General features: G+C 40.6%; 14 non-coding genes across 14 annotated transcripts; all 14 read right to left on the bottom strand.

Annotated features, from left to right (window-relative positions):
* Window positions 1-807: 807 nt before the first annotated feature.
* Window positions 808-889, bottom strand: trnas-aga (transfer RNA serine (anticodon AGA)). The gene has a single exon. It is a non-coding gene; the product is annotated as a tRNA-Ser (tRNA).
* A 1,444-nt stretch (window positions 890-2,333) lies between these two features.
* Window positions 2,334-2,415, bottom strand: trnas-aga (transfer RNA serine (anticodon AGA)). Its single transcript has one exon. It is a non-coding gene; the product is annotated as a tRNA-Ser (tRNA).
* Window positions 2,416-3,859: 1,444 nt separating this feature from the next.
* Window positions 3,860-3,941, bottom strand: trnas-aga (transfer RNA serine (anticodon AGA)). The gene has a single exon. It is a non-coding gene; the product is annotated as a tRNA-Ser (tRNA).
* A 1,442-nt stretch (window positions 3,942-5,383) lies between these two features.
* trnas-aga (transfer RNA serine (anticodon AGA)) lies at window positions 5,384-5,465 on the bottom strand. Its single transcript has one exon. It is a non-coding gene; the product is annotated as a tRNA-Ser (tRNA).
* Window positions 5,466-6,908: 1,443 nt separating this feature from the next.
* On the bottom strand, window positions 6,909-6,990 carry trnas-aga (transfer RNA serine (anticodon AGA)). Its single transcript has one exon. It is a non-coding gene; the product is annotated as a tRNA-Ser (tRNA).
* A 1,444-nt stretch (window positions 6,991-8,434) lies between these two features.
* Window positions 8,435-8,516, bottom strand: trnas-aga (transfer RNA serine (anticodon AGA)). Its single transcript has one exon. It is a non-coding gene; the product is annotated as a tRNA-Ser (tRNA).
* A 1,444-nt stretch (window positions 8,517-9,960) lies between these two features.
* Window positions 9,961-10,042, bottom strand: trnas-aga (transfer RNA serine (anticodon AGA)). Its single transcript has one exon. It is a non-coding gene; the product is annotated as a tRNA-Ser (tRNA).
* A 1,443-nt stretch (window positions 10,043-11,485) lies between these two features.
* trnas-aga (transfer RNA serine (anticodon AGA)) lies at window positions 11,486-11,567 on the bottom strand. Its single transcript has one exon. It is a non-coding gene; the product is annotated as a tRNA-Ser (tRNA).
* A 1,226-nt stretch (window positions 11,568-12,793) lies between these two features.
* On the bottom strand, window positions 12,794-12,875 carry trnas-aga (transfer RNA serine (anticodon AGA)). The gene has a single exon. It is a non-coding gene; the product is annotated as a tRNA-Ser (tRNA).
* Window positions 12,876-14,320: 1,445 nt separating this feature from the next.
* Window positions 14,321-14,402, bottom strand: trnas-aga (transfer RNA serine (anticodon AGA)). Its single transcript has one exon. It is a non-coding gene; the product is annotated as a tRNA-Ser (tRNA).
* Window positions 14,403-15,845: 1,443 nt separating this feature from the next.
* trnas-aga (transfer RNA serine (anticodon AGA)) lies at window positions 15,846-15,927 on the bottom strand. The gene has a single exon. It is a non-coding gene; the product is annotated as a tRNA-Ser (tRNA).
* A 1,444-nt stretch (window positions 15,928-17,371) lies between these two features.
* trnas-aga (transfer RNA serine (anticodon AGA)) lies at window positions 17,372-17,453 on the bottom strand. Its single transcript has one exon. It is a non-coding gene; the product is annotated as a tRNA-Ser (tRNA).
* Window positions 17,454-18,897: 1,444 nt separating this feature from the next.
* On the bottom strand, window positions 18,898-18,979 carry trnas-aga (transfer RNA serine (anticodon AGA)). The gene has a single exon. It is a non-coding gene; the product is annotated as a tRNA-Ser (tRNA).
* Window positions 18,980-20,423: 1,444 nt separating this feature from the next.
* trnas-aga (transfer RNA serine (anticodon AGA)) lies at window positions 20,424-20,505 on the bottom strand. Its single transcript has one exon. It is a non-coding gene; the product is annotated as a tRNA-Ser (tRNA).
* Window positions 20,506-21,354: the final 849 nt, after the last annotated feature.

The following is a 21,354-nucleotide window of genomic DNA, read 5'->3' as shown; positions in this document are numbered from 1 at the left end:
CTCAGAATATGGCCATTCTGATATAAATGATAAAATTTCTCAGATAAGACCGAAAAAGTGTCTGTAAATATCAGCAATCATCAGGGTAAGAGTGACAACAGGTCCACATGGCTGAAATCTTAACAAATGGCTTAATGGGTATTTTTCGTGTAAATCGTCATTGAATGAACGCTAAACTGGCCTCAGAATTGGCCATTCTTATTTAAAATTTTTAAGACCGAAAAAGTGGTTTCAACAATCATCAAGGCAGCTGAAATCTTAACAAATGGCTTAATGGGTATTTTCAACGCAATCGTGTTATTATTTATTTTGAGGGTTTAACAAGGCAGCTCAACTGTGACCTGTGGCTTGACTTTAGATGTGGCCAGTTCGATTACCCTGCAGACTTTAAGAGTGTCTTCAGAATATGGCCATTTGGACATGAATTTAAAAATGCCTCAGATAGGACCAAAAAAGTGTCTGGAGCTATCCGTCAGGGTAAGAGTGACAACAGGTTTCCACATGTGAAAATGGGGGAAATCTTAGCAAATGGCTTAATGGTTATTCATGAGAATCGTGTTGTTGTATTGTTGAGTGTATCATGGGATCTCACCTGAAATCTGTGGCTTGACTACAAACCTGTAACCTATGCTACTGTGGCCTATAGAGCTAGAAGGATGGATAACCAGGTGTGTAAAGGTGTGAGGTGGGATCCTGTCCCAAATGGACAACTAATCCCTATGTACTTGTGGAGATCTGAGAGGATATGATTGGTATAAGAAACACGACGAAACTTCAACCTCCGGAGGGGTCAAGAAAATTCAATTTCGTTGTCGGCAGGATTCGAACCTGCGCAGGAAGATCCTAATGGATTTCTAGTCCATCGCCTTAACCACTCGGCCACGACAACAGGCCTGTCAGCAGTGAATGGGCCACCAGGCATAGTCTACAGAAAGTGATAATTTTACAACTGAAAGACAATGAAGTAACTCAGTAACTCATTATAATGCAATAAAGTGAAATGTTCCCCTCATTCATTTGTTATTAAGTACAGCTGTTTTCTTATTTTCCTTGATCTTTGCTCAGCTCCAGAAGGTTTACATTTGAGAGTGTTTATTATAAATTGTTATTTCATCATCTTATTATTACTGCTAAGCAGCATGACTCCTGAGAGGCACTAAACAACTGTCAGAAGTGGGATTTGAACCCACGCCTCCATGGGAGACTGAGACCTGAACGCAGCGCCTTAGACCGCTCGGCCATCCTGACTACAGCACATTACCTGGGTATCGGGTTAAAGAGTATGGGGTAAAAGTAGAAATAGGCACAGCCTTCTAAAATCACCACAGAGACCAGTAAATTATGCACGATACCGACTTGCACTTTCAATAGTCATTTGTTTTTATCAATGAAAAACTCCAGTCATTGATTTAACCTCAATATGGCCTTCAACGGAAAAGAGTAGTAAATTGTCATTGAATGAACGCTAAACTGGCCTCAGAATATGGCCATTCTGATATAAATGATAAAATTCCTCAGATAAGACCGAAAAAGTGTCTGTAAGTATCAGCAATCATCAGGGTAAGAGTGACAACAGGTCCACATGGCTGAAATCTTAACAAATGGCTTAATGGGTATTTTCAACGCAATCGTGTAAATCGTCATTGAATGAACGCTAAACTGGCCTCAGAATATGGCCATTCTGATATAAATGATAAAATTTCTCAGATAAGACCGAAAAAGTGTCTGTAAATATCAACAATCATCAGGGTAAGAGTGACAACAGGTCCACATGGCTGAAATCTTAACAAATGGCTTAATGGGTATTTTCAACGCAATCGTGTTATTATTTATTTTGATTGGTTTAACAAGGCAGCTCAACTGTGACCTGTGGCTTGACTTTAGATGTGGCCAGTTCGATTACCCTGCAGACTTTAAGAGTGTCTTCAGAATATGGCCATTTGGACATGAATTTAAAAATGCCTCAGATAGGACCAAAAAAGTGTCTGGAGCTATCCGTCAGGGTAAGAGTGACAACAGGTTTCCACATGTGAAAATGGGGGAAATCTTAGCAAATGGCTTAATGGTTATTCATGAGAATCGTGTTGTTGTATTGTTGAGTGTATCATGGGATCTCACCTGAAATCTGTGGCTTGACTACAAACCTGTAACCTATGCTACTGTGGCCTATAGAGCTAGAAGGATGGATAACCAGGTGTGTAAAGGTGTGAGGTGGGATCCTGTCCCAAATGGACAACTAATCCCTATGTACTTGTGGAGATCTGAGAGGATATGATTGGTATAAGAAACACGACGAAACTTCAACCTCCGGAGGGGTCAAGAAAATTCAATTTCGTTGTCGGCAGGATTCGAACCTGCGCAGGAAGATCCTAATGGATTTCTAGTCCATCGCCTTAACCACTCGGCCACGACAACAGGCCTGTCAGCAGTGAATGGGCCACCAGGCATAGTCTACAGAAAGTGATAATTTTACAACTGAAAGACAATGAAGTAACTCAGTAACTCATTATAATGCAATAAAGTGAAATGTTCCCCTCATTCATTTGTTATTAAGTACAGCTGTTTTCTTATTTTCCTTGATCTTTGCTCAGCTCCAGAAGGTTTACATTTGAGAGTGTTTATTATAAATTGTTATTTCATCATCTTATTATTACTGCTAAGCAGCATGACTCCTGAGAGGCACTAAACAACTGTCAGAAGTGGGATTTGAACCCACGCCTCCATGGGAGACTGAGACCTGAACGCAGCGCCTTAGACCGCTCGGCCATCCTGACTACAGCACATTACCTGGGTATCGGGTTAAAGAGTATGGGGTAAAAGTAGAAATAGGCACAGCCTTCTAAAATCACCACAGAGACCAGTAAATTTATGCACGATACCGACTTGCACTTTCAATAGTCATTTGTTTTTATCAATGAAAAACTCCAGTCATTGATTTAACCTCAATATGGCCTTCAACGGAAAAGAGTAGTAAATCGTCATTGAATGAACGCTAAACTGGCCTCAGAATATGGCCATTCTGATATAAATGATAAAATTCCTCAGATAAGACCGAAAAAGTGTCTGTAAGTATCAGCAATCATCAGGGTAAGAGTGACAACAGGTCCACATGGCTGAAATCTTAACAAATGGCTTAATGGGTATTTTCAACGCAATCGTGTAAATCGTCATTGAATGAACGCTAAACTGGCCTCAGAATATGGCCATTCTGATATAAATGATAAAATTTCTCAGACAAGACCGAAAAAGTGTCTGTAAATATCAACAATCATCAGGGTAAGAGTGACAACAGGTCCACATGGCTGAAATCTTAACAAATGGCTTAATGGGTATTTTCAACGCAATCGTGTTATTATTTATTTTGAGGGTTTAACAAGGCAGCTCAACTGTGACCTGTGGCTTGACTTTAGATGTGGCCAGTTCGATTACCCTGCAGACTTTAAGAGTGTCTTCAGAATATGGCCATTTGGACATGAATTTAAAAATGCCTCAGATAGGACCAAAAAGTGTCTGGAGCTATCCGTCAGGGTAAGAGTGACAACAGGTTTCCACATGTGAAAATGGGGGAAATCTTAGCAAATGGCTTAATGGTTATTCATGAGAATCGTGTTGTTGTATTGTTGAGTGTATCATGGGATCTCACCTGAAATCTGTGGCTTGACTACAAACCTGTAACCTATGCTACTGTGGCCTATAGAGCTAGAAGGATGGATAACCAGGTGTGTAAAGGTGTGAGGTGGGATCCTGTCCCAAATGGACAACTAATCCCTATGTACTTGTGGAGATCTGAGAGGATATGATTGGTATAAGAAACACGACGAAACTTCAACCTCCGGAGGGGTCAAAGAAAATTCAATTTCGTTGTCGGCAGGATTCGAACCTGCGCAGGAAGATCCTAATGGATTTCTAGTCCATCGCCTTAACCACTCGGCCACGACAACAGGCCTGTCAGCAGTGAATGGGCCACCAGGCATAGTCTACAGAAAGTGATAATTTTACAACTGAAAGACAATGAAGTAACTCAGTAACTCATTATAATGCAATAAAGTGAAATGTTCCCCTCATTCATTTGTTATTAAGTACAGCTGTTTTCTTATTTTCCTTGATCTTTGCTCAGCTCCAGAAGGTTTACATTTGAGAGTGTTTATTATAAATTGTTATTTCATCATCTTATTATTACTGCTAAGCAGCATGACTCCTGAGAGGCACTAAACAACTGTCAGAAGTGGGATTTGAACCCACGCCTCCATGGGAGACTGCGACCTGAACGCAGCGCCTTAGACCGCTCGGCCATCCTGACTACAGCACATTACCTGGGTATCGGGTTAAAGAGTATGGGGTAAAGTAGAAATAGGCACAGCCTTCTAAAATCACCACAGAGACCAGTAAATTTATGCACGATACCGACTTGCACTTTCAATAGTCATTTGTTTTTATCAATGAAAAACTCCAGTCATTGATTTAACCTCAATATGGCCTTCAACGGAAAAGAGTAGTAAATCGTCATTGAATGAACGCTAAACTGGCCTCAGAATATGGCCATTCTGATATAAATGATAAAATTCCTCAGATAAGACCGAAAAAGTGTCTGTAATATCAGCAATCATCAGGGTAAGAGTGACAACAGGTCCACATGGCTGAAATCTTAACAAATGGCTTAATGGGTATTTTCAACGCAATCGTGTAAATCGTCATTGAATGAACGCTAAACTGGCCTCAGAATATGGCCATTCTGATATAAATGATAAAATTTCTCAGATAAGACCGAAAAAGTGTCTGTAAATATCAACAATCATCAGGGTAAGAGTGACAACAGGTCCACATGGCTGAAATCTTAACAAAATGGCTTAATGGGTATTTTCAACGCAATCGTGTTATTATTTATTTTGAGGGTTTAACAAGGCAGCTCAACTGTGACCTGTGGCTTGACTTTAGATGTGGCCAGTTCGATTACCCTGCAGACTTTAAGAGTGTCTTCAGAATATGGCCATTTGGACATGAATTTAAAAATGCCTCAGATAGGACCAAAAAAGTGTCTGGAGCTATCCGTCAGGGTAAGAGTGACAACAGGTTTCCACATGTGAAAATGGGGGAAATCTTAGCAAATGGCTTAATGGTTATTCATGAGAATCGTGTTGTTGTATTGTTGAGTGTATCATGGGATCTCACCTGAAATCTGTGGCTTGACTACAAACCTGTAACCTATGCTACTGTGGCCTATAGAGCTAGAAGGATGGATAACCAGGTGTGTAAAGGTGTGAGGTGGGATCCTGTCCCAAATGGACAACTAATCCCTATGTACTTGTGGAGATCTGAGAGGATATGATTGGTATAAGAAACACACGAAACTTCAACCTCCGGAGGGGTCAAGAAAATTCAATTTCGTTGTCGGCAGGATTCGAACCTGCGCAGGAAGATCCTAATGGATTTCTAGTCCATCGCCTTAACCACTCGGCCACGACAACAGGCCTGTCAGCAGTGAATGGGCCACCAGGCATAGTCTACAGAAAGTGATAATTTTACAACTGAAAGACAATGAAGTAACTCAGTAACTCATTATAATGCAATAAAGTGAAATGTTCCCCTCATTCATTTGTTATTAAGTACAGCTGTTTTCTTATTTTCCTTGATCTTTGCTCAGCTCCAGAAGGTTTACATTTGAGAGTGTTTATTATAAATTGTTATTTCATCATCTTATTATTACTGCTAAGCAGCATGACTCCTGAGAGGCACTAAACAACTGTCAGAAGTGGGATTTGAACCCACGCCTCCATGGGAGACTGAGACCTGAACGCAGCGCCTTAGACCGCTCGGCCATCCTGACTACAGCACATTACCTGGGTATCGGGTTAAAGAGTATGGGGTAAAAGTAGAAATAGGCACAGCCTTCTAAAATCACCACAGAGACCAGTAAATTTATGCACGATACCGACTTGCACTTTCAATAGTCATTTGTTTTTATCAATGAAAAACTCCAGTCATTGATTTAACCTCAATATGGCCTTCAACGGAAAAGAGTAGTAAATCGTCATTGAATGAACGCTAAACTGGCCTCAGAATATGGCCATTCTGATATAAATGATAAAATTCCTCAGATAAGACCGAAAAAGTGTCTGTAAGTATCAGCAATCATCAGGGTAAGAGTGACAACAGGTCCACATGGCTGAAATCTTAACAAATGGCTTAATGGGTATTTTCAACGCAATCGTGTAAATCGTCATTGAATGAACGCTAAACTGGCCTCAGAATATGGCCATTCTGATATAAATGATAAAATTTCTCAGATAAGACCGAAAAAGTGTCTGTAAATATCAACAATCATCAGGGTAAGAGTGACAACAGGTCCACATGGCTGAAATCTTAACAAATGGCTTAATGGGTATTTTCAACGCAATCGTGTTATTATTTATTTTGAGGGTTTAACAAGGCAGCTCAACTGTGACCTGTGGCTTGACTTTAGATGTGGCCAGTTCGATTACCCTGCAGACTTTAAGAGTGTCTTCAGAATATGGCCATTTGGACATGAATTTAAAAATGCCTCAGATAGGACCAAAAAGTGTCTGGAGCTATCCGTCAGGGTAAGAGTGACAACAGGTTTCCACATGTGAAAATGGGGGAAATCTTAGCAAATGGCTTAATGGTTATTCATGAGAATCGTGTTGTTGTATTGTTGAGTGTATCATGGGATCTCACCTGAAATCTGTGGCTTGACTACAAACCTGTAACCTATGCTACTGTGGCCTATAGAGCTAGAAGGATGGATAACCAGGTGTGTAAAGGTGTGAGGTGGGATCCTGTCCCAAATGGACAACTAATCCCTATGTACTTGTGGAGATCTGAGAGGATATGATTGGTATAAGAAACACGACGAAACTTCAACCTCCGGAGGGGTCAAGAAAATTCAATTTCGTTGTCGGCAGGATTCGAACCTGCGCAGGAAGATCCTAATGGATTTCTAGTCCATCGCCTTAACCACTCGGCCACGACAACAGGCCTGTCAGCAGTGAATGGGCCACCAGGCATAGTCTACAGAAAGTGATAATTTTACAACTGAAAGACAATGAAGTAACTCAGTAACTCATTATAATGCAATAAAGTGAAATGTTCCCCTCATTCATTTGTTATTAAGTACAGCTGTTTTCTTATTTTCCTTGATCTTTGCTCAGCTCCAGAAGGTTTACATTTGAGAGTGTTTATTATAAATTGTTATTTCATCATCTTATTATTACTGCTAAGCAGCATGACTCCTGAGAGGCACTAAACAACTGTCAGAAGTGGGATTTGAACCCACGCCTCCATGGGAGACTGAGACCTGAACGCAGCGCCTTAGACCGCTCGGCCATCCTGACTACAGCACATTACCTGGGTATCGGGTTAAAGAGTATGGGGTAAAAGTAGAAATAGGCACAGCCTTCTAAAATCACCACAGAGACCAGTAAATTTATGCACGATACCGACTTGCACTTTCAATAGTCATTTGTTTTTATCAATGAAAAACTCCAGTCATTGATTTAACCTCAATATGGCCTTCAACGGAAAAGAGTAGTAAATCGTCATTGAATGAACGCTAAACTGGCCTCAGAATATGGCCATTCTGATATAAATGATAAAATTCCTCAGATAAGACCGAAAAAGTGTCTGTAAGTATCAGCAATCATCAGGGTAAGAGTGACAACAGGTCCACATGGCTGAAATCTTAACAAATGGCTTAATGGGTATTTTCAACGCAATCGTGTAAATCGTCATTGAATGAACGCTAAACTGGCCTCAGAATATGGCCATTCTGATATAAATGATAAAATTTCTCAGATAAGACCGAAAAAGTGTCTGTAAATATCAACAATCATCAGGGTAAGAGTGACAACAGGTCCACATGGCTGAAATCTTAACAAATGGCTTAATGGGTATTTTCAACGCAATCGTGTTATTATTTATTTTGAGGGTTTAACAAGGCAGCTCAACTGTGACCTGTGGCTTGACTTTAGATGTGGCCAGTTCGATTACCCTGCAGACTTTAAGAGTGTCTTCAGAATATGGCCATTTGGACATGAATTTAAAAATGCCTCAGATAGGACCAAAAAAGTGTCTGGAGCTATCCGTCAGGGTAAGAGTGACAACAGGTTTCCACATGTGAAAATGGGGGAAATCTTAGCAAATGGCTTAATGGTTATTCATGAGAATCGTGTTGTTGTATTGTTGAGTGTATCATGGGATCTCACCTGAAATCTGTGGCTTGACTACAAACCTGTAACCTATGCTACTGTGGCCTATAGAGCTAGAAGGATGGATAACCAGGTGTGTAAAGGTGTGAGGTGGGATCCTGTCCCAAATGGACAACTAATCCCTATGTACTTGTGGAGATCTGAGAGGATATGATTGGTATAAGAAACACGACGAAACTTCAACCTCCGGAGGGGTCAAGAAAATTCAATTTCGTTGTCGGCAGGATTCGAACCTGCGCAGGAAGATCCTAATGGATTTCTAGTCCATCGCCTTAACCACTCGGCCACGACAACAGGCCTGTCAGCAGTGAATGGGCCACCAGGCATAGTCTACAGAAAGTGATAATTTTACAACTGAAAGACAATGAAGTAACTCAGTAACTCATTATAATGCAATAAAGTGAAATGTTCCCCTCATTCATTTGTTATTAAGTACAGCTGTTTTCTTATTTTCCTTGATCTTTGCTCAGCTCCAGAAGGTTTACATTTGAGAGTGTTTATTATAAATTGTTATTTCATCATCTTATTATTACTGCTAAGCAGCATGACTCCTGAGAGGCACTAAACAACTGTCAGAAGTGGGATTTGAACCCACGCCTCCATGGGAGACTGAGACCTGAACGCAGCGCCTTAGACCGCTCGGCCATCCTGACTACAGCACATTACCTGGGTATCGGGTTAAAGAGTATGGGGTAAAAGTAGAAATAGGCACAGCCTTCTAAAATCACCACAGAGACCAGTAAATTTATGCACGATACCGACTTGCACTTTCAATAGTCATTTGTTTTTATCAATGAAAAACTCCAGTCATTGATTTAACCTCAATATGGCCTTCAACGGAAAAGAGTAGTAAATCGTCATTGAATGAACGCTAAACTGGCCTCAGAATATGGCCATTCTGATATAAATGATAAAATTCCTCAGATAAGACCGAAAAAGTGTCTGTAAGTATCAGCAATCATCAGGGTAAGAGTGACAACAGGTCCACATGGCTGAAATCTTAACAAATGGCTTAATGGGTATTTTCAACGCAATCGTGTAAATCGTCATTGAATGAACGCTAAACTGGCCTCAGAATATGGCCATTCTGATATAAATGATAAAATTTCTCAGACAAGACCGAAAAAGTGTCTGTAAATATCAACAATCATCAGGGTAAGAGTGACAACAGGTCCACATGGCTGAAATCTTAACAAATGGCTTAATGGGTATTTTCAACGCAATCGTGTTATTATTTATTTTGAGGGTTTAACAAGGCAGCTCAACTGTGACCTGTGGCTTGACTTTAGATGTGGCCAGTTCGATTACCCTGCAGACTTTAAGAGTGTCTTCAGAATATGGCCATTTGGACATGAATTTAAAAATGCCTCAGATAGGACCAAAAAAGTGTCTGGAGCTATCCGTCAGGGTAAGAGTGACAACAGGTTTCCACATGTGAAAATGGGGGAAATCTTAGCAAATGGCTTAATGGTTATTCATGAGAATCGTGTTGTTGTATTGTTGAGTGTATCATGGGATCTCACCTGAAATCTGTGGCTTGACTACAAACCTGTAACCTATGCTACTGTGGCCTATAGAGCTAGAAGGATGGATAACCAGGTGTGTAAAGGTGTGAGGTGGGATCCTGTCCCAAATGGACAACTAATCCCTATGTACTTGTGGAGATCTGAGAGGATATGATTGGTATAAGAAACACGACGAAACTTCAACCTCCGGAGGGGTCAAGAAAATTCAATTTCGTTGTCGGCAGGATTCGAACCTGCGCAGGAAGATCCTAATGGATTTCTAGTCCATCGCCTTAACCACTCGGCCACGACAACAGGCCTGTCAGCAGTGAATGGGCCACCAGGCATAGTCTACAGAAAGTGATAATTTTACAACTGAAAGACAATGAAGTAACTCAGTAACTCATTATAATGCAATAAAGTGAAATGTTCCCCTCATTCATTTGTTATTAAGTACAGCTGTTTTCTTATTTTCCTTGATCTTTGCTCAGCTCCAGAAGGTTTACATTTGAGAGTGTTTATTATAAATTGTTATTTCATCATCTTATTATTACTGCTAAGCAGCATGACTCCTGAGAGGCACTAAACAACTGTCAGAAGTGGGATTTGAACCCACGCCCTCCATGGGAGACTGAGACCTGAACGCAGCGCCTTAGACCGCTCGGCCATCCTGACTACAGCACATTACCTGGGTATCGGGTTAAAGAGTATGGGGTAAAAGTAGAAATAGGCACAGCCTTCTAAAATCACCACAGAGACCAGTAAATTTATGCACGATACCGACTTGCACTTTCAATAGTCATTTGTTTTTATCAATGAAAAACTCCAGTCATTGATTTAACCTCAATATGGCCTTCAACGGAAAAGAGTAGTAAATCGTCATTGAATGAACGCTAAACTGGCCTCAGAATATGGCCATTCTGATATAAATGATAAAATTCCTCAGATAAGACCGAAAAAGTGTCTGTAAGTATCAGCAATCATCAGGGTAAGAGTGACAACAGGTCCACATGGCTGAAATCTTAACAAATGGCTTAATGGGTATTTTCAACGCAATCGTGTAAATCGTCATTGAATGAACGCTAAACTGGCCTCAGAATATGGCCATTCTGATATAAATGATAAAATTTCTCAGATAAGACCGAAAAAGTGTCTGTAAATATCAACAATCATCAGGGTAAGAGTGACAACAGGTCCACATGGCTGAAATCTTAACAAATGGCTTAATGGGTATTTTCAACGCAATCGTGTTATTATTTATTTTGAGGGTTTAACAAGGCAGCTCAACTGTGACCTGTGGCTTGACTTTAGATGTGGCCAGTTCGATTACCCTGCAGACTTTAAGAGTGTCTTCAGAATATGGCCATTTGGACATGAATTTAAAAATGCCTCAGATAGGACCAAAAAAGTGTCTGGAGCTATCCGTCAGGGTAAGAGTGACAACAGGTTTCCACATGTGAAAATGGGGAAATCTTAGCAAATGGCTTAATGGTTATTCATGAGAATCGTGTTGTTGTATTGTTGAGTGTATCATGGGATCTCACCTGAAATCTGTGGCTTGACTACAAACCTGTAACCTATGCTACTGTGGCCTATAGAGCTAGAAGGATGGATAACCAGGTGTGTAAAGGTGTGAGGTGGGATCCTGTCCCAAATGGACAACTAATCCCTATGTACTTGTGGAGATCTGAGAGGATATGATTGGTATAAGAAACACGACGAAACTTCAACCTCCGGAGGGGTCAAGAAAATTCATTTCGTTGTCGGCAGGATTCGAACCTGCGCAGGAAGATCCTAATGGATTTCTAGTCCATCGCCTTAACCACTCGGCCACGACAACAGGCCTGTCAGCAGTGAATGGGCCACCAGGCATAGTCTACAGAAAGTGATAATTTTACAACTGAAAGACAATGAAGTAACTCAGTAACTCATTATAATGCAATAAAGTGAAATGTTCCCCTCATTCATTTGTTATTAAGTACAGCTGTTTTCTTATTTTCCTTGATCTTTGCTCAGCTCCAGAAGGTTTACATTTGAGAGTGTTTATTATAAATTGTTATTTCATCATCTTATTATTACTGCTAAGCAGCATGACTCCTGAGAGGCACTAAACAACTCAGAAGTGGGATTTGAACCCACGCCTCCATGGGAGACTGCACCTGAACGCAGCGCCTTAGACCGCTCGGCCATCCTGACTACAGCACATTACCTGGGTATCGGGTTAAAGAGTATGGGGTAAAAGTAGAAATAGGCACAGCCTTCTAAAATCACCACAGAGACCAGTAAATTTATGCCGATACCGACTTGCACTTTCAATGTCATTTGTTTTTATCAATGAAAAACTCCAGTCATTGATTTAACCTCAATATGGGTTCAATCGGAAAAGGTAGTAAATCGTCATTGAATGAACGCTAAACTGGCCTCAGAATATGGCCATTCTGATATAAATGATAAAATTTTCAGATAAGACCGGTTCTGTAAATATCAGCAATCATCAGGGTAAGAGGACAACAGGTCCACATGGCTGAAATCTTAACAAATGGCTTAATGGGGCGTGTTATTATTTATTTTGAGGGTTTAACAAGGCAGCTCAACTTGACCTGTGGCTTGACTTTAGATGTGGCCAGTTCGATTACCCTGCAGACTTTAAGAGTGTCTTCAGAATATGGCCATTTGGACATGAATTTAAAAATGCCTCAGATAGGACCAAAAAAGTGTCTGGAGCTATCCGTCAGGGTAAGAGTGACAACAGGTTTCCACATGTGAAAATGGGGGAAATCTTAGCAAATGGCTTAATGGTTATTCATGAGAATCGTGTTGTTGTATTGTTGAGTGTATCATGGGATCTCACCTGAAATCTGTGGCTTGACTACAAACCTGTAACCTATGCTACTGTGGCCTATAGAGCTAGAAGGATGGATAACCAGGTGTGTAAAGGTGTGAGGTGGGATCCTGTCCCAAATGGACAACTAATCCCTATGTACTTGTGGAGATCTGAGAGGATATGATTGGTATAAGAAACACGACGAAACTTCAACCTCCGGAGGGGTCAAGAAAATTCAATTTCGTTGTCGGCAGGATTCGAACCTGCGCAGGAAGATCCTAATGGATTTCTAGTCCATCGCCTTAACCACTCGGCCACGACAACAGGCCTGTCAGCAGTGAATGGGCCACCAGGCATAGTCTACAGAAAGTGATAATTTTACAACTGAAAGACAATGAAGTAACTCAGTAACTCATTATAATGCAATAAAGTGAAATGTTCCCCTCATTCATTTGTTATTAAGTACAGCTGTTTTCTTATTTTCCTTGATCTTTGCTCAGCTCCAGAAGGTTTACATTTGAGAGTGTTTATTATAAATTGTTATTTCATCATCTTATTATTACTGCTAAGCAGCATGACTCCTGAGAGGCACTAAACAACTGTCAGAAGTGGGATTTGAACCCACGCCTCCATGGGAGACTGAGACCTGAACGCAGCGCCTTAGACCGCTCGGCCATCCTGACTACAGCACATTACCTGGGTATCGGGTTAAAGAGTATGGGGTAAAAGTAGAAATAGGCACAGCCTTCTAAAATCACCACAGAGACCAGTAAATTTATGCACGATACCGACTTGCACTTTCAATAGTCATTTGTTTTTATCAATGAAAAACTCCAGTCATTGATTTAACCTCAATATGGCCTTCAACGGAAAAGAGTAGTAAATCGTCATTGAATGAACGCTAAACTGGCCTCAGAATATGGCCATTCTGATATAAATGATAAAATTTCTCAGATAAGACCGAAAAAGTGTCTGTAAGTATCAGCAATCATCAGGGTAAGAGTGACAACAGGTCCACATGGCTGAAATCTTAACAAATGGCTTAATGGGTATTTTCAACGCAATCGTGTAAATCGTCATTGAATGAACGCTAAACTGGCCTCAGAATATGGCCATTCTGATATAAATGATAAAATTTCTCAGATAAGACCGAAAAAGTGTCTGTAAATATCAACAATCATCAGGGTAAGAGTGACAACAGGTCCACATGGCTGAAATCTTAACAAATGGCTTAATGGGTATTTTCAACGCAATCGTGTTATTATTTATTTTGAGGGTTTAACAAGGCAGCTCAACTGTGACCTGTGGCTTGACTTTAGATGTGGCCAGTTCGATTACCCTGCAGACTTTAAGAGTGTCTTCAGAATATGGCCATTTGGACATGAATTTAAAAATGCCTCAGATAGGACCCAAAAAAGTGTCTGGAGCTATCCGTCAGGGTAAGAGTGACAACAGGTTTCCACATGTGAAAATGGGGGAAATCTTAGCAAATGGCTTAATGGTTATTCATGAGAATCGTGTTGTTGTATTGTTGAGTGTATCATGGGATCTCACCTGAAATCTGTGGCTTGACTACAAACCTGTAACCTATGCTACTGTGGCCTATAGAGCTAGAAGGATGGATAACCAGGTGTGTAAAGGTGTGAGGTGGGATCCTGTCCCAAATGGACAACTAATCCCTATGTACTTGTGGAGATCTGAGAGGATATGATTGGTATAAGAAACACGACGAAACTTCAACCTCCGGAGGGGTCAAGAAAATTCAATTTCGTTGTCGGCAGGATTCGAACCTGCGCAGGAAGATCCTAATGGATTTCTAGTCCATCGCCTTAACCACTCGGCCACGACAACAGGCCTGTCAGCAGTGAATGGGCCACCAGGCATAGTCTACAGAAAGTGATAATTTTACAACTGAAAGACAATGAAGTAACTCAGTAACTCATTATAATGCAATAAAGTGAAATGTTCCCCTCATTCATTTGTTATTAAGTACAGCTGTTTTCTTATTTTCCTTGATCTTTGCTCAGCTCCAGAAGGTTTACATTTGAGAGTGTTTATTATAAATTGTTATTTCATCATCTTATTATTACTGCTAAGCAGCATGACTCCTGAGAGGCACTAAACAACTGTCAGAAGTGGGATTTGAACCCACGCCTCCATGGGAGACTGCGACCTGAACGCAGCGCCTTAGACCGCTCGGCCATCCTGACTACAGCACATTACCTGGGTATCGGGTTAAAGAGTATGGGGTAAAAGTAGAAATAGGCACAGCCTTCTAAAATCACCACAGAGACCAGTAAATTTATGCACGATACCGACTTGCACTTTCAATAGTCATTTGTTTTTATCAATGAAAAACTCCAGTCATTGATTTAACCTCAATATGGCCTTCAACGGAAAAGAGTAGTAAATCGTCATTGAATGAACGCTAAACTGGCCTCAGAATATGGCCATTCTGATATAAATGATAAAATTCCTCAGATAAGACCGAAAAAGTGTCTGTAAGTATCAGCAATCATCAGGGTAAGAGTGACAACAGGTCCACATGGCTGAAATCTTAACAAATGGCTTAATGGGTATTTTCAACGCAATCGTGTAAATCGTCATTGAATGAACGCTAAACTGGCCTCAGAATATGGCCATTCTGATATAAATGATAAAATTTCTCAGATAAGACCGAAAAAGTGTCTGTAAATATCAACAATCATCAGGGTAAGAGTGACAACAGGTCCACATGGCTGAAATCTTAACAAATGGCTTAATGGGTATTTTCAACGCAATCGTGTTATTATTTATTTTGAGGGTTTAACAAGGCAGCTCAACTGTGACCTGTGGCTTGACTTTAGATGTGGCCAGTTCGATTACCCTGCAGACTTTAAGAGTGTCTTCAGAATATGGCCATTTGGACATGAATTTAAAAATGCCTCAGATAGGACCAAAAAGTGTCTGGAGCTATCCGTCAGGGTAAGAGTGACAACAGGTTTCCACATGTGAAAATGGGGGAAATCTTAGCAAATGGCTTAATGGTTATTCATGAGAATCGTGTTGTTGTATTGTTGAGTGTATCATGGGATCTCACCTGAAATCTGTGGCTTGACTACAAACCTGTAACCTATGCTACTGTGGCCTATAGAGCTAGAAGGATGGATAACCAGGTGTGTAAAGGTGTGAGGTGGGATCCTGTCCCAAATGGACAACTAATCCCTATGTACTTGTGGAGATCTGAGAGGATATGATTGGTATAAGAAACACGACGAAACTTCAACCTCCGGAGGGGTCAAGAAAATTCAATTTCGTTGTCGGCAGGATTCGAACCTGCGCAGGAAGATCCTAATGGATTTCTAGTCCATCGCCTTAACCACTCGGCCACGACAACAGGCCTGTCAGCAGTGAATGGGCCACCAGGCATAGTCTACAGAAAGTGATAATTTTACAACTGAAAGACAATGAAGTAACTCAGTAACTCATTATAATGCAATAAAGTGAAATGTTCCCCTCATTCATTTGTTATTAAGTACAGCTGTTTTCTTATTTTCCTTGATCTTTGCTCAGCTCCAGAAGGTTTACATTTGAGAGTGTTTATTATAAATTGTTATTTCATCATCTTATTATTACTGCTAAGCAGCATGACTCCTGAGAGGCACTAAACAACTGTCAGAAGTGGGATTTGAACCCACGCCTCCATGGGAGACTGCGACCTGAACGCAGCGCCTTAGACCGCTCGGCCATCCTGACTACAGCACATTACCTGGGTATCGGGTTAAAGAGTATGGGGTAAAAGTAGAAATAGGCACAGCCTTCTAAAATCACCACAGAGACCAGTAAATTTATGCACGATACCGACTTGCACTTTCAATAGTCATTTGTTTTTATCAATGAAAAACTCCAGTCATTGATTTAACCTCAATATGGCCTTCAACGGAAAAGAGTAGTAAATCGTCATTGAATGAACGCTAAACTGGCCTCAGAATATGGCCATTCTGATATAAATGATAAAATTCCTCAGATAAGACCGAAAAAGTGTCTGTAAGTATCAGCAATCATCAGGGTAAGAGTGACAACAGGTCCACATGGCTGAAATCTTAACAAATGGCTTAATGGGTATTTTCAACGCAATCGTGTAAATCGTCATTGAATGAACGCTAAACTGGCCTCAGAATATGGCCATTCTGATATAAATGATAAAATTTCTCAGATAAGACCGAAAAAGTGTCTGTAAATATCAACAATCATCAGGGTAAGAGTGACAACAGGTCCACATGGCTGAAATCTTAACAAATGGCTTAATGGGTATTTTCAACGCAATCGTGTTATTATTTATTTTGAGGGTTTAACAAGGCAGCTCAACTGTGACCTGTGGCTTGACTTTAGATGTGGCCAGTTCGATTACCCTGCAGACTTTAAGAGTGTCTTCAGAATATGGCCATTTGGACATGAATTTAAAAATGCCTCAGATAGGACCAAAAAAGTGTCTGGAGCTATCCGTCAGGGTAAGAGTGACAACAGGTTTCCACATGTGAAAATGGGGGAAATCTTAGCAAATGGCTTAATGGTTATTCATGAGAATCGTGTTGTTGTATTGTTGAGTGTATCATGGGATCTCACCTGAAATCTGTGGCTTGACTACAAACCTGTAACCTATGCTACTGTGGCCTATAGAGCTAGAAGGATGGATAACCAGGTGTGTAAAGGTGTGAGGTGGGATCCTGTCCCAAATGGACAACTAATCCCTATGTACTTGTGGAGATCTGAGAGGATATGATTGGTATAAGAAACACGACGAAACTTCAACCTCCGGAGGGGTCAAGAAAATTCAATTTCGTTGTCGGCAGGATTCGAACCTGCGCAGGAAGATCCTAATGGATTTCTAGTCCATCGCCTTAACCACTCGGCCACGACAACAGGCCTGTCAGCAGTGAATGGGCCACCAGGCATAGTCTACAGAAAGTGATAATTTTACAACTGAAAGACAATGAAGTAACTCAGTAACTCATTATAATGCAATAAAGTGAAATGTTCCCCTCATTCATTTGTTATTAAGTACAGCTGTTTTCTTATTTTCCTTGATCTTTGCTCAGCTCCAGAAGGTTTACATTTGAGAGTGTTTATTATAAATTGTTATTTCATCATCTTATTATTACTGCTAAGCAGCATGACTCCTGAGAGGCACTAAACAACTGTCAGAAGTGGGATTTGAACCCACGCCTCCATGGGAGACTGAGACCTGAACGCAGCGCCTTAGACCGCTCGGCCATCCTGACTACAGCACATTACCTGGGTATCGGGTTAAAGAGTATGGGGTAAAAGTAGAAATAGGCACAGCCTTCTAAAATCACCACAGAGACCAGTAAATTTATGCACGATACCGACTTGCACTTTCAATAGTCATTTGTTTTTATCAATGAAAAACTCCAGTCATTGATTTAACCTCAATATGGCCTTCAACGGAAAAGAGTAGTAAATCGTCATTGAATGAACGCTAAACTGGCCTCAGAATATGGCCATTCTGATATAAATGATAAAATTCCTCAGATAAGACCGAAAAAGTGTCTGTAAGTATCAGCAATCATCAGGGTAAGAGTGACAACAGGTCCACATGGCTGAAATCTTAACAAATGGCTTAATGGGTATTTTCAACGCAATCGTGTAAATCGTCATTGAATGAACGCTAAACTGGCCTCAGAATATGGCCATTCTGATATAAATGATAAAATTTCTCAGATAAGACCGAAAAAGTGTCTGTAAATATCAACAATCATCAGGGTAAGAGTGACAACAGGTCCACATGGCTGAAATCTTAACAAATGGCTTAATGGGTATTTTCAACGCAATCGTGTTATTATTTATTTTGAGGGTTTAACAAGGCAGCTCAACTGTGACCTGTGGCTTGACTTTAGATGTGGCCAGTTCGATTACCCTGCAGACTTTAAGAGTGTCTTCAGAATATGGCCATTTGGACATGAATTTAAAAATGCCTCAGATAGGACCAAAAAAGTGTCTGGAGCTATCCGTCAGGGTAAGAGTGACAACAGGTTTCCACATGTGAAAATGGGGGAAATCTTAGCAAATGGCTTAATGGTTATTCATGAGAATCGTGTTGTTGTATTGTTGAGTGTATCATGGGATCTCACCTGAAATCTGTGGCTTGACTACAAACCTGTAACCTATGCTACTGTGGCCTATAGAGCTAGAAGGATGGATAACCAGGTGTGTAAAGGTGTGAGGTGGGATCCTGTCCCAAATGGACAACTAATCCCTATGTACTTGTGGAGATCTGAGAGGATATGATTGGTATAAGAAACACGACGAAACTTCAACCTCCGGAGGGGTCAAGAAAATTCAATTTCGTTGTCGGCAGGATTCGAACCTGCGCAGGAAGATCCTAATGGATTTCTAGTCCATCGCCTTAACCACTCGGCCACGACAACAGGCCTGTCAGCAGTGAATGGGCCACCAGGCATAGTCTACAGAAAGTGATAATTTTACAACTGAAAGACAATGAAGTAACTCAGTAACTCATTATAATGCAATAAAGTGAAATGTTCCCCTCATTCATTTGTTATTAAGTACAGCTGTTTTCTTATTTTCCTTGATCTTTGCTCAGCTCCAGAAGGTTTACATTTGAGAGTGTTTATTATAAATTGTTATTTCATCATCTTATTATTACTGCTAAGCAGCATGACTCCTGAGAGGCACTAAACAACTGTCAGAAGTGGGATTTGAACCCACGCCTCCATGGGAGACTGAGACCTGAACGCAGCGCCTTAGACCGCTCGGCCATCCTGACTACAGCACATTACCTGGGTATCGGGTTAAAGAGTATGGGGTAAAAGTAGAAATAGGCACAGCCTTCTAAAATCACCACAGAGACCAGTAAATTTATGCACGATACCGACTTGCACTTTCAATAGTCATTTGTTTTTATCAATGAAAAACTCCAGTCATTGATTTAACCTCAATATGGCCTTCAACGGAAAAGAGTAGTAAATCGTCATTGAATGAACGCTAAACTGGCCTCAGAATATGGCCATTCTGATATAAATGATAAAATTCCTCAGATAAGACCGAAAAAGTGTCTGTAAGTATCAGCAATCATCAGGGTAAGAGTGACAACAGGTCCACATGGCTGAAATCTTAACAAATGGCTTAATGGGTATTTTCAACGCAATCGTGTAAATCGTCATTGAATGAACGCTAAACTGGCCTCAGAATATGGCCATTCTGATATAAATGATAAAATTTCTCAGACAAGACCGAAAAAGTGTCTGTAAATATCAACAATCATCAGGGTAAGAGTGACAACAGGTCCACATGGCTGAAATCTTAACAAATGGCTTAATGGGTATTTTCAACGCAATCGTGTTATTATTTATTTTGAGGGTTTAACAAGGCAGCTCAACTGTGACCTGTGGCTTGACTTTAGATGTGGCCAGTTCGATTACCCTGCAGACTTTAAGAGTGTCTTCAGAATATGGCCATTTGGACATGAATTTAAAAATGCCTCAGATAGGACCAAAAAAGTGTCTGGAGCTATCCGTCAGGGTAAGAGTGACAACAGGTTTCCACATGTGAAAATGGGGGAAATCTTAGCAAATGGCTTAATGGTTATTCATGAGAATCGTGTTGTTGTATTGTTGAGTGTATCATGGGATCTCACCTGAAATCTGTGGCTTGACTACAAACCTGTAACCTATGCTACTGTGGCCTATAGAGCTAGAAGGATGGATAACCAGGTGTGTAAAGGTGTGAGGTGGGATCCTGTCCCAAATGGACAACTAATCCCTATGTACTTGTGGAGATCTGAGAGGATATGATTGGTATAAGAAACACGACGAAACTTCAACCTCCGGAGGGGTCAAGAAAATTCAATTTCGTTGTCGGCAGGATTCGAACCTGCGCAGGAAGATCCTAATGGATTTCTAGTCCATCGCCTTAACCACTCGGCCACGACAACAGGCCTGTCAGCAGTGAATGGGCCACCAGGCATAGTCTACAGAAAGTGATAATTTTACAACTGAAAGACAATGAAGTAACTCAGTAACTCATTATAATGCAATAAAGTGAAATGTTCCCCTCATTCATTTGTTATTAAGTACAGCTGTTTTCTTATTTTCCTTGATCTTTGCTCAGCTCCAGAAGGTTTACATTTGAGAGTGTTTATTATAAATTGTTATTTCATCATCTTATTATTACTGCTAAGCAGCATGACTCCTGAGAGGCACTAAACAACTGTCAGAAGTGGGATTTGAACCCACGCCTCCATGGGAGACTGCGACCTGAACGCAGCGCCTTAGACCGCTCGGCCATCCTGACTACAGCACATTACCTGGGTATCGGGTTAAAGAGTATGGGGTAAAAGTAGAAATAGGCACAGCCTTCTAAAATCACCACAGAGACCAGTAAATTTATGCACGATACCGACTTGCACTTTCAATAGTCATTTGTTTTTATCAATGAAAAACTCCAGTCATTGATTTAACCTCAATATGGCCTTCAACGGAAAAGAGTAGTAAATCGTCATTGAATGAACGCTAAACTGGCCTCAGAATATGGCCATTCTGATATAAATGATAAAATTCCTCAGATAAGACCGAAAAAGTGTCTGTAAGTATCAGCAATCATCAGGGTAAGAGTGACAACAGGTCCACATGGCTGAAATCTTAACAAATGGCTTAATGGGTATTTTCAACGCAATCGTGTAAATCGTCATTGAATGAACGCTAAACTGGCCTCAGAATATGGCCATTCTGATATAAATGATAAAATTTCTCAGATAAGACCGAAAAAGTGTCTGTAAATATCA

Source organism: Oncorhynchus nerka, unplaced genomic scaffold (genome assembly GCF_034236695.1).
Source record: "Oncorhynchus nerka isolate Pitt River unplaced genomic scaffold, Oner_Uvic_2.0 unplaced_scaffold_1163, whole genome shotgun sequence".
Taxonomy (NCBI): Eukaryota; Metazoa; Chordata; class Actinopteri; order Salmoniformes; family Salmonidae; genus Oncorhynchus; species Oncorhynchus nerka.
This window is presented reverse-complemented; position numbering and strand designations above follow the sequence as displayed.